Consider the following 8,388-nt stretch of genomic DNA (forward strand, 5'->3'; position numbering starts at 1 on the left):
TTGCCGACTTGAGTGCCATACTGCCTGACATGAAAACTTTACGTGCCCCGGAATCAATTTTTTTATCCTCTCTATCTGGAGGAATAGTTGGATAAGCAGTTTGTTTTGAAGTAGATGCTGCCTGAAAGACTAAACTCTCTGGAGTCGGATGTTTATTCAAATATTCAGGATCCGTTCCAGCTGGTCTATATTTTCTTGGAAAAGTGCTGCCTGCAGCAGCAATAGTTTCTGGCTTCTCCCAGTTTTTCTCTACAGTCCTTTGAAGGGCCCTGTGAAAAGGGAGAACAGGATCTTTCTGAGGTCCCTTGACGATTATATCAGTCATGTCATCTTGTTCAAAAATGGGTGAAGTATTACCCCAACCCATATATTCAACTACTCTGGTCAGAATACCCCTGTACCCAGCATCTGCATGTTCTGCAGGATCAGGTTTGCCGAACTCTAATTCTGGGGATGTGTCAACTCCACTGGCAGAATGTAGAGTATCACTCAGGTCTCTCATTCTAGATTCCTGGTCAATGAGTTCTTCAGGAACTGGTCTTGTACCATAAGTAACTCCCAAAGGAGAAACATTGTCGTCTTCTGAAGCAGATTCTTCATAGATTGCTGACATAGATTTGAAAAAATCTGATCTGGGTAAAGGAGTGAATCTCCTTTCGTCTTCTTCGATCTGCTTCTAAGAAAATTGTAAATCTCTCAAAGTTTGAGGTTGTCTTCGAAGTTTTCGAAGATGACTTCGATAACGCATCTGGCTTTGGCATCGAAATTATCGACGTCGAGGGCGTCGACGAAATTGTCGAAGTCTTCGACGACTTGTGTTTCTTATACGGCACTGGAGATGTGCTCGACTCTCGAAGAGTCTTCGACGGTTTTACGTCGACTCAAGGTTTTTTGGATTCCTCGACGCTACTGGTTTTAGCCATGGTAGCCTTGGACTTCCCTTTGTCGTCCAATGCAGCGACTTTAGGGGTATGGCTTTTTCGAGGGTCTTTCGAGGGGGTTGGGCCGCATTCTCGAAAACCTCCATCATCTTTTTGCGGAATTCTTCCCACTTACTGGGAGAATCCGATTTAGTCGGACAACGAATGTCTTCGGTCGACTCTGAAGAAGATGATGGAGATCTATGTCTCATAAATCGAGATCTCTTCGAGTGCCTATGTCGATCCGATTCCTTAGAATCAGTCGTTTTCTTATGTCTTTTAGACGAAACCTTTTTTGAAGCCTCCCACCCCACCGACAGTTTACCTCTCCTCTCACAAAGAGCTTTTTCAGTCATCGATTGGCAGGACCCGCAGTCGTCGGTTCGGTGACTGGAACCGAGACACCAGAGACAATTCCGGTGGGGATCGGTGATCGACATCTTAGATCCACAATCTGCACACTTTTTAAACCCAGTCCTGGGTGTCGAAGATGACAACATTTTCTTCACAGAAAATAGAAGCGCACCGTTCGATAGCAAAGCGATCAGAAAAACAGAACTGAAGCAACGGGCGCGGCTCGAGTTATTTATACCATCAGTGACGTCGACAGAGTACGGAGTACGTCGAGGGACAATCGACCCCACGACCTCGAGCACAGCGCCCTCTGCCGAGAATTTTTTTTCAGAAGCAGCGAAGCTGGAGGTAACGATTTATCACAAGATGAGGAATACATGGGAGGACACAATCCATTCGAAATATAGGTTTAATTTTCAGATACAACACATTGAAGTATAGAATTTGGTCGCACCTGATGAAGGGCATAGAGAGCCCGAAACGCGTTGTGCATTAAAGAAAAAGAAAGAGAGACCATTCAAAAAAACAGTCTCTTGACCACTTGGGAAAACTTTTAACTATAAATCCTCATTATACAACAGGAAATGAACTGTTAAAGGGACATAACGAGTGATCTTGTTTCAAAACAAGTTGTGAGAATATTTGCATTTCTTGTTTGTTAAAACAATTGTATTTAATTTGAAAATATTATATTGCATGAAATAAGTTGTTGAAATGATGGTTACTTTGAAAATCAATCAAATCGAACAGAGGTATCGATAATGAGTACTTAGATACTCTTCATTTATTATTACATTTTTTTGGAGTAAAGAAAAATGATTGCATAAAACTGTATCAAGTAAATGTGTTTTGCATGAATTATGCCCAAAAGTGTGCACAGAGTATGATCATTTTTGCTAAAGTGATCTCATAAACTGTTGCCTTTGACTTAGCCATCACCTTTTTCAGAGGGTCCACAGTCACTGGAGGCTGAGCCGGTAAATTCGGCTCAGCTGGTGTCAACGGCTTCGGCATCTATGTCGACAGTGGCGTCGAAGGCCTCACAGGGGTCAAGGACCCGATGGGCACTACTGACTGCCGTGGCGTCGATGACTTCGAAGGCGTAGACAACCTTGACCTCTCAACATCTCGAGTGAACCTTAGATACCTTGTCCTAAAGCCCTCGAGGCCTTGTTCGATGTCTATCACGCCGTTTACTCTGGCTCGAGGGTGCGCCAGTATCCAGTAGAGACCGCTAATTGCCGGCTTCCACAGAAGGTGTGGTCGGAGCCTGGCCCTGTTTGTCAAAGATTAAGCATCTCCACATGGAAAGCTTCCCATTCTGCCAGCGTCTACTTCTTAGATGGGCATGTCACCCTCTCGGGGTTATTGCCTCATGAGGACGAGGAAGGCGACCAGCAGTGCCTTCTTCTCGATCGCTTCAACGAATACTGGCAGGAACCATTCCTAGTCTTAGAGCGCTTGGCCTGCTTCCTCCGAGGAGAGTCGCCTCTCAACTCATCGGTCGAAGGCCCAGGAGGTCGGGACTTATGGGGCTTGGACATCTTGCCTACCTTGAGCTTCCCCCTTTCGATCCCTCAAGGCCTTTCCAGTCATGGACTGACACTTGGAGCACGTATCCATGTCGTGGCCCTCGCCGAGGCACCAGAGACAGACTCGATGCAGGTCCGTGATGGACATCTTGGAGCCACAGTCCCAGCATTTCTTGAATCTGGACAGAGGAGGAGTCGGAGTAGAAGACGAAGACATTCCAGAAAATACTCTGGAGTACGAGTCGCGCTGAGTTTCTCACAAAGCAAACGCGTTTGCGGAAAAACTGAACTGAGGCCAACAGGCATTGTGCGTGCTACTTATAACATCCGATGACATCACCATCGACGGAGGCCTCCAAGGCACATCAACCCCACACCATCAACGCAGGGCACACTCTGCCGAATTTTCTTTCCAAAGCAGCCAAAGCTGGACATTACATGTCAAACATGAGGAATACGTAGGAGGACACAATCCATTCAAATAGCCACATCTAGGCCTGGTACAGCCCAACATACTACGCGCCCAGCAAGCCGCAATGGAGCGGACGGAAGTGACGTCTGTAAAATAAACCAGGGCCATCTTCTGAGTACCCCAAGAGCCATGAACTACCATCAATGTGGCACATACAGCCATATGTGCACTTCAGACCCCTTCAAGAAAATAAATGGGGTCTACCCCCATCATCCCAATGTCTCTAAATCTGGATATAGATCAGATCTGGCATCTCAGTTCATCGTCTGACAAAGGCATATGTAGAAAATTGGTCAAACTCTGGTTCATAAAGCTATAAGACCTACTTTGCATGCACAGCTCATTATGCTAGAGCAATTAGTGGTCAGGGATGGGACATTGCTTAGGCACAGGTTGTTGCATTATATAATTAAGGGGGAACTAACAGAAATCTTTCCCACATTCCCTGTTGCCCCGAGAGAACATCATATGGTTACTTTATTGATGTTGCCTCACCCCTCATAGCATATGACCTCAACATTGTACAAGATCAGCACAGGGTACTTAGCCTCCCGGCTAAGGTGTTACATGTGAAGTTTACGGATGAAGAGTGGCTCAGGATGAGCAAACTGTGTTCGATGTACTATGATTAATAATCAAACTCATCCAGTTCAAATTTCTACATCGGATGTATTTTATGCCAGTAAAAAAAAATCAACCTTTTCTATCCAAAAAAGTCTGACAATTCCCCTAAATGTGAAGGTCTTTGGGCGGATTTTCTTCACATAACTTGGACATGCAAAAATGTTGGGGCCTTCTGGTCTCGGGTCACTTCAGAGCTATCTGCAATAATTTACAAGGAAGTTCTGTGTGATCCTGTGATGTGCCTATTGGGTGAGGTTTACAAACTTTAAAAAAATAGGTTCACAGATTTTTGAGCCCGAGTTTACTACTTAGCACTTCGTACACACATTCGGCCCTGTAACACCGCAGCCTGCAACCCCAGGGGACCATGCAGGGCTGGGGATGCCAAATGCACCTTGCCATGCATTACCCATTGGGCATGCATGATGGGTTACAAGTACTTTGTTAAAACCAGCCCAGGAGTATATCCTCAAGAATAACAAGCAGCAGAAAGCACAATCGGTGCTTTCACCAGCTTACCTGGCTCCTCCATAATGGGTAGTCGGTCAGTGACCAGTCGCTCATTACAGGGGCCACCTCTGGAGACAGGGAGGGGTTTCCTGCACCTGCGCGGTGGATCGAGAGCACTTCCATTTCACTCCCCCTGGTCCTCTGAATGTGCGGGGAGGTGCAGGAGCACCCCCAGCACACATTCAGTCCTGTAGTACCCCAGTCTGCATCCCCAGCTGAGACAACGAGCAGAGGACACGGTCCGTGTTTACACTGGGCTGGCTGACTTGGCTGATGTCTGGCGCCTCTAAAATGGGTGGTGCCTTGTCACCCATTATGGACAGGCCTCCCTTTGGGACCGACCGCTGGTGGCGTTACACTTTCAAACATAAAAGTACACCAGGCCATAATGTTGATAATTACACCGTATCCACATAAATATAGCAACACCCAACATAACCCTTATGCACCAAAGTAAAACTCGAATCAATATCTACAAAAAACATTGGCACTCAAACCCCCATAGGTTCGGACTCACATCATCGATAAAACCACTGCATACCGCGTTATACAGGACACTCATCATGCTCACTACCCATTTGATACTACTGTAACAAACATCAGCTGCATCATTCAGAAGCATACCTTATTCCACGCCATCCATCATAATATGTATACACCTACAGCAGCGACCAGCACCACATTTGTAATCAACCGAAATGTGCATACGTAATAGCCCACAAGCCTGTATGTTAAGCATCCACCAGAATAAACATAAGTACGTATGGAGATGTCTTATGTAATGCTTCATATTTCCTTTCGGGTATTTAAAAGCGCAATGGGGGAGATGAGCAAAGAAAAGGGAATAGTAGAGAGGCATTGAAGGGAAGCACGGGTGGGGGGTACGAAGAATCATCATTGGTGTTAGGGAGGAAAAAAAAACAGTTTTGGAGCACAGCCACGTAGGTCCCGGCATGCAGCTCTCTCCGTGCACAGTGTCTGCAGAAAGGCCCACTGTTTCCATGGTTCTCTCCTGAATGGATACGTTTACCTGTAGAGTCAAGAGCTAACGTGTGTTAGAATAGCATGGGGCACTGCCAGCGCATGCGCCTTAATTTCCATAGGCAGAGAGGACTTCTGGTGAGGGAAAGGATGTAAGAGAATGAAGTATATAACCCAGAGGGATATGGGACAGGCCGGGCATTAAAATAAAAAAAAAAAGTGAAAAGATATCGAGCAAAAATGCACATAGAAAGTGCACACGTGGAAATTAATAACGAAAAACAAGCGTAATATAGCTGCGACACCCTCCTGGCCTGAGGTAGCCAGTGCAAGTCTGGGGATAGGGAGGTTTTGCCGCAGCAGATCTCGTCAAATTCAAATTTCAACAAATTTATTTTAACAAAATATATGTCGGGTGGGTTTAGGTGAATAAATAATGTAGTGGGATTCTGGGGAGGGGCTGTGGGGGGTCTCCCCCACATATTTGCTGCAAAATCTACCACACAAAAAATTCGATGGAATGGAATGTTATACATTCTTTGAAAAAAATCACATAGAACGGCAAGTCTGCAGAGACCAGCTTCTGTCCCTTATTGGCTTGGGTAGAGCCTCCATAGAGGCACCAATGGACTGAATGAGGGCTGTGCTTCAGGTGGGACAGGGGCACGTTTGGGACCATTAGTGAAGCAAAGCTTGGAGGATGCAAGGTGCAGACCTTTCCCTTTTCACTCAAGGATTATACTCTGCATGTACAAAACGGCAAGAGAGGAGGCAACACGGTGAGAAGATTTTCTGAGATTTACAGAGCCTGTCATTTACAAACGGAGGGCCGGACGGCATGTCATGTTAATTGTGCATTTGCAATGCGTGTGATCAGCCACCTGACTGGGTGGGCTTGTAGTGATTTCTTGCGTAAAAACCGAGCTTCTGGAATTCTGTTACCTAAACACGTCATAGGAATTTTAGAAGAGCCCCAAAGAAGGAAACCCTGTTCTCTTGTAATACAACTTCTGGGTACACAGGGATCGGTGTAAAAGATTGAACATTACAGACACTGTTTTGTGAAACATTTTGCGTGCTTTGTGCCTTGCTACCCTGGTGTTTAGAATGGTTTATGTCCTGCAAATATTTTTATCATGACAGAGCAGGGATCCGTTGGCTTGTGCAGGCAGAGTGTGTGGGTGTGGATTGGTGTTATACAGTTGAGTTTGTTCTGGTGACTTTTTTACCTTCCCATTTGTTGTTGGTACAGTGCATATCTGTGCGTCATATGTATGCATTGTCTTTTTGTCGTCGATACTGCTTACAACTTTTGAATAGTTGAACACACTTCTGGACCCGCTCACTCCAAGGCTTCCTGGGAATTAGTATGGCGGATCATCATCTTGGCTGTGGCATGTACAGCGTGGGGCTAAATGGGCGTATATAGTGGTCTTTTTGCAATCTTGTAATGGCGAATGCATCAATGTTACTTATGTTCGTGTTCTACAGGTCTGTGCAAATGAGTTTGGGTATTCCAAGGGCACTGAGCTTCTGTGTGAAATGAAAGCAGCCCGGTTTGTCTCAGTAGATTCCAACATTCCACGTTATTTTCTTATCTTGCCATCCATTCATTGTGGGTGCGAGGCACAGAAATACATTGAAAAATTGACAAAGCTCAGAGCATGAACACATGGCTGTGTGCCTTCATGTGTGATCACAGGAGGTAGATCTGCCAGTTCAGTATCTGCAGCAACGACCCCCCATGTTTACTGTGGAGACTGTTAATTTAGCAGACCATGGGCACATTATTTTCTACCTAGTGGATGTCGGATTTTGTTTTGCTCTACTATATTGTGCATTATGAGGTAAATTATTATGTGTTCAGTGGGTTGTGTAATGGAACAGTGAAAATATCTTATTTACTTTTTTTCTTTGTCTTATTTTTCTTAATCGGGTTATGGGAGGGTGCATGTTTGTGTTTATTGGGTGTTGCAGATGGTTCTGTGCGTAGAGCAGTATATTCCCTTATTTCGTTTTGTTCCTCAAATCCTGCCCCTTAGGACTTCAATTTGAGGGGCTGAGGGGTTTGGGCACTATACAAGGGCCATTTTGTTCGGTCCTTTGCGCTTACTGTACATGTGCAGAAATATGGACACATTTTTGTTGGGATTATAAATAGAAAATTAATCCATTTCGGTTATTCTTCTGATTTTTAAAACACTTCAGCACATAAGGTCTAGATGTGTGCCAAATATCAAATTGGGCGATTTTTAGAAATGGGGGATCAAAAGCTTGCTTTTTCTGCCTTTAAGGAAATATCGACGTAAAAACATCCCTCATTTGGCCATGAAAACATTTATGAAACTTCTCCAAATTTGGCATAAATGTTAAGTTTCGGCCAGCTCAGTTGCATGCTGAATTTGGTGAACTTTCAAGGACAAGAAAAAAAAAAAGCTAACGAGGAGTAGTAGTAGTAGTATGGAGTAAGCTTTTATAGTTCTACTTTTATGGTTAAATTTGTAATGGCATGTAGTAGTGGCATGTATTTTTTTTATTTATTTATTTATTACACTTATATAGCGCGCAGACAGCCCAGGGGCATTGTGGCACTGTTACTTGTAAGGAAAACTTAGTTACAATGGGTACAGGTTGTGCCTTGGGTTACAGTGAGGCAGTGACCTGTGATCAGATATAGGTGGTGTCATACCACGTAATGCGTCATACATGACATTCATGAGGGCTAGGGCATATGTTTGTTAGATGAACAGGGTCGTTTTCAAGGCTTTCCGAAAGGTGGCCAGTGAGGGTTCAGAGCGCAGGGAGCTAGGGAGGGTGTTCCAGTGTACGGCAGCGAGGTACGGGAAGCTGGAGCCCCCTGCTCTGGCTCTTTTTACCCTTGGTACTGAGAGCATGCTGGCATAGGGTGACCTAGTGGGTCTTGCGGAGGAGACCGGGTGGATCCTCTGAGAAAGGTACATTGGGGCGGCAAGATGGACACATTTGGGGGTGATGC

Source organism: Ambystoma mexicanum, chromosome 2q (genome assembly GCF_040938575.1).
Source record: "Ambystoma mexicanum isolate Mex_15411 chromosome 2q, UKY_AmexF1_1, whole genome shotgun sequence".
NCBI classification, from domain to species: domain Eukaryota; kingdom Metazoa; phylum Chordata; class Amphibia; order Caudata; family Ambystomatidae; genus Ambystoma; species Ambystoma mexicanum.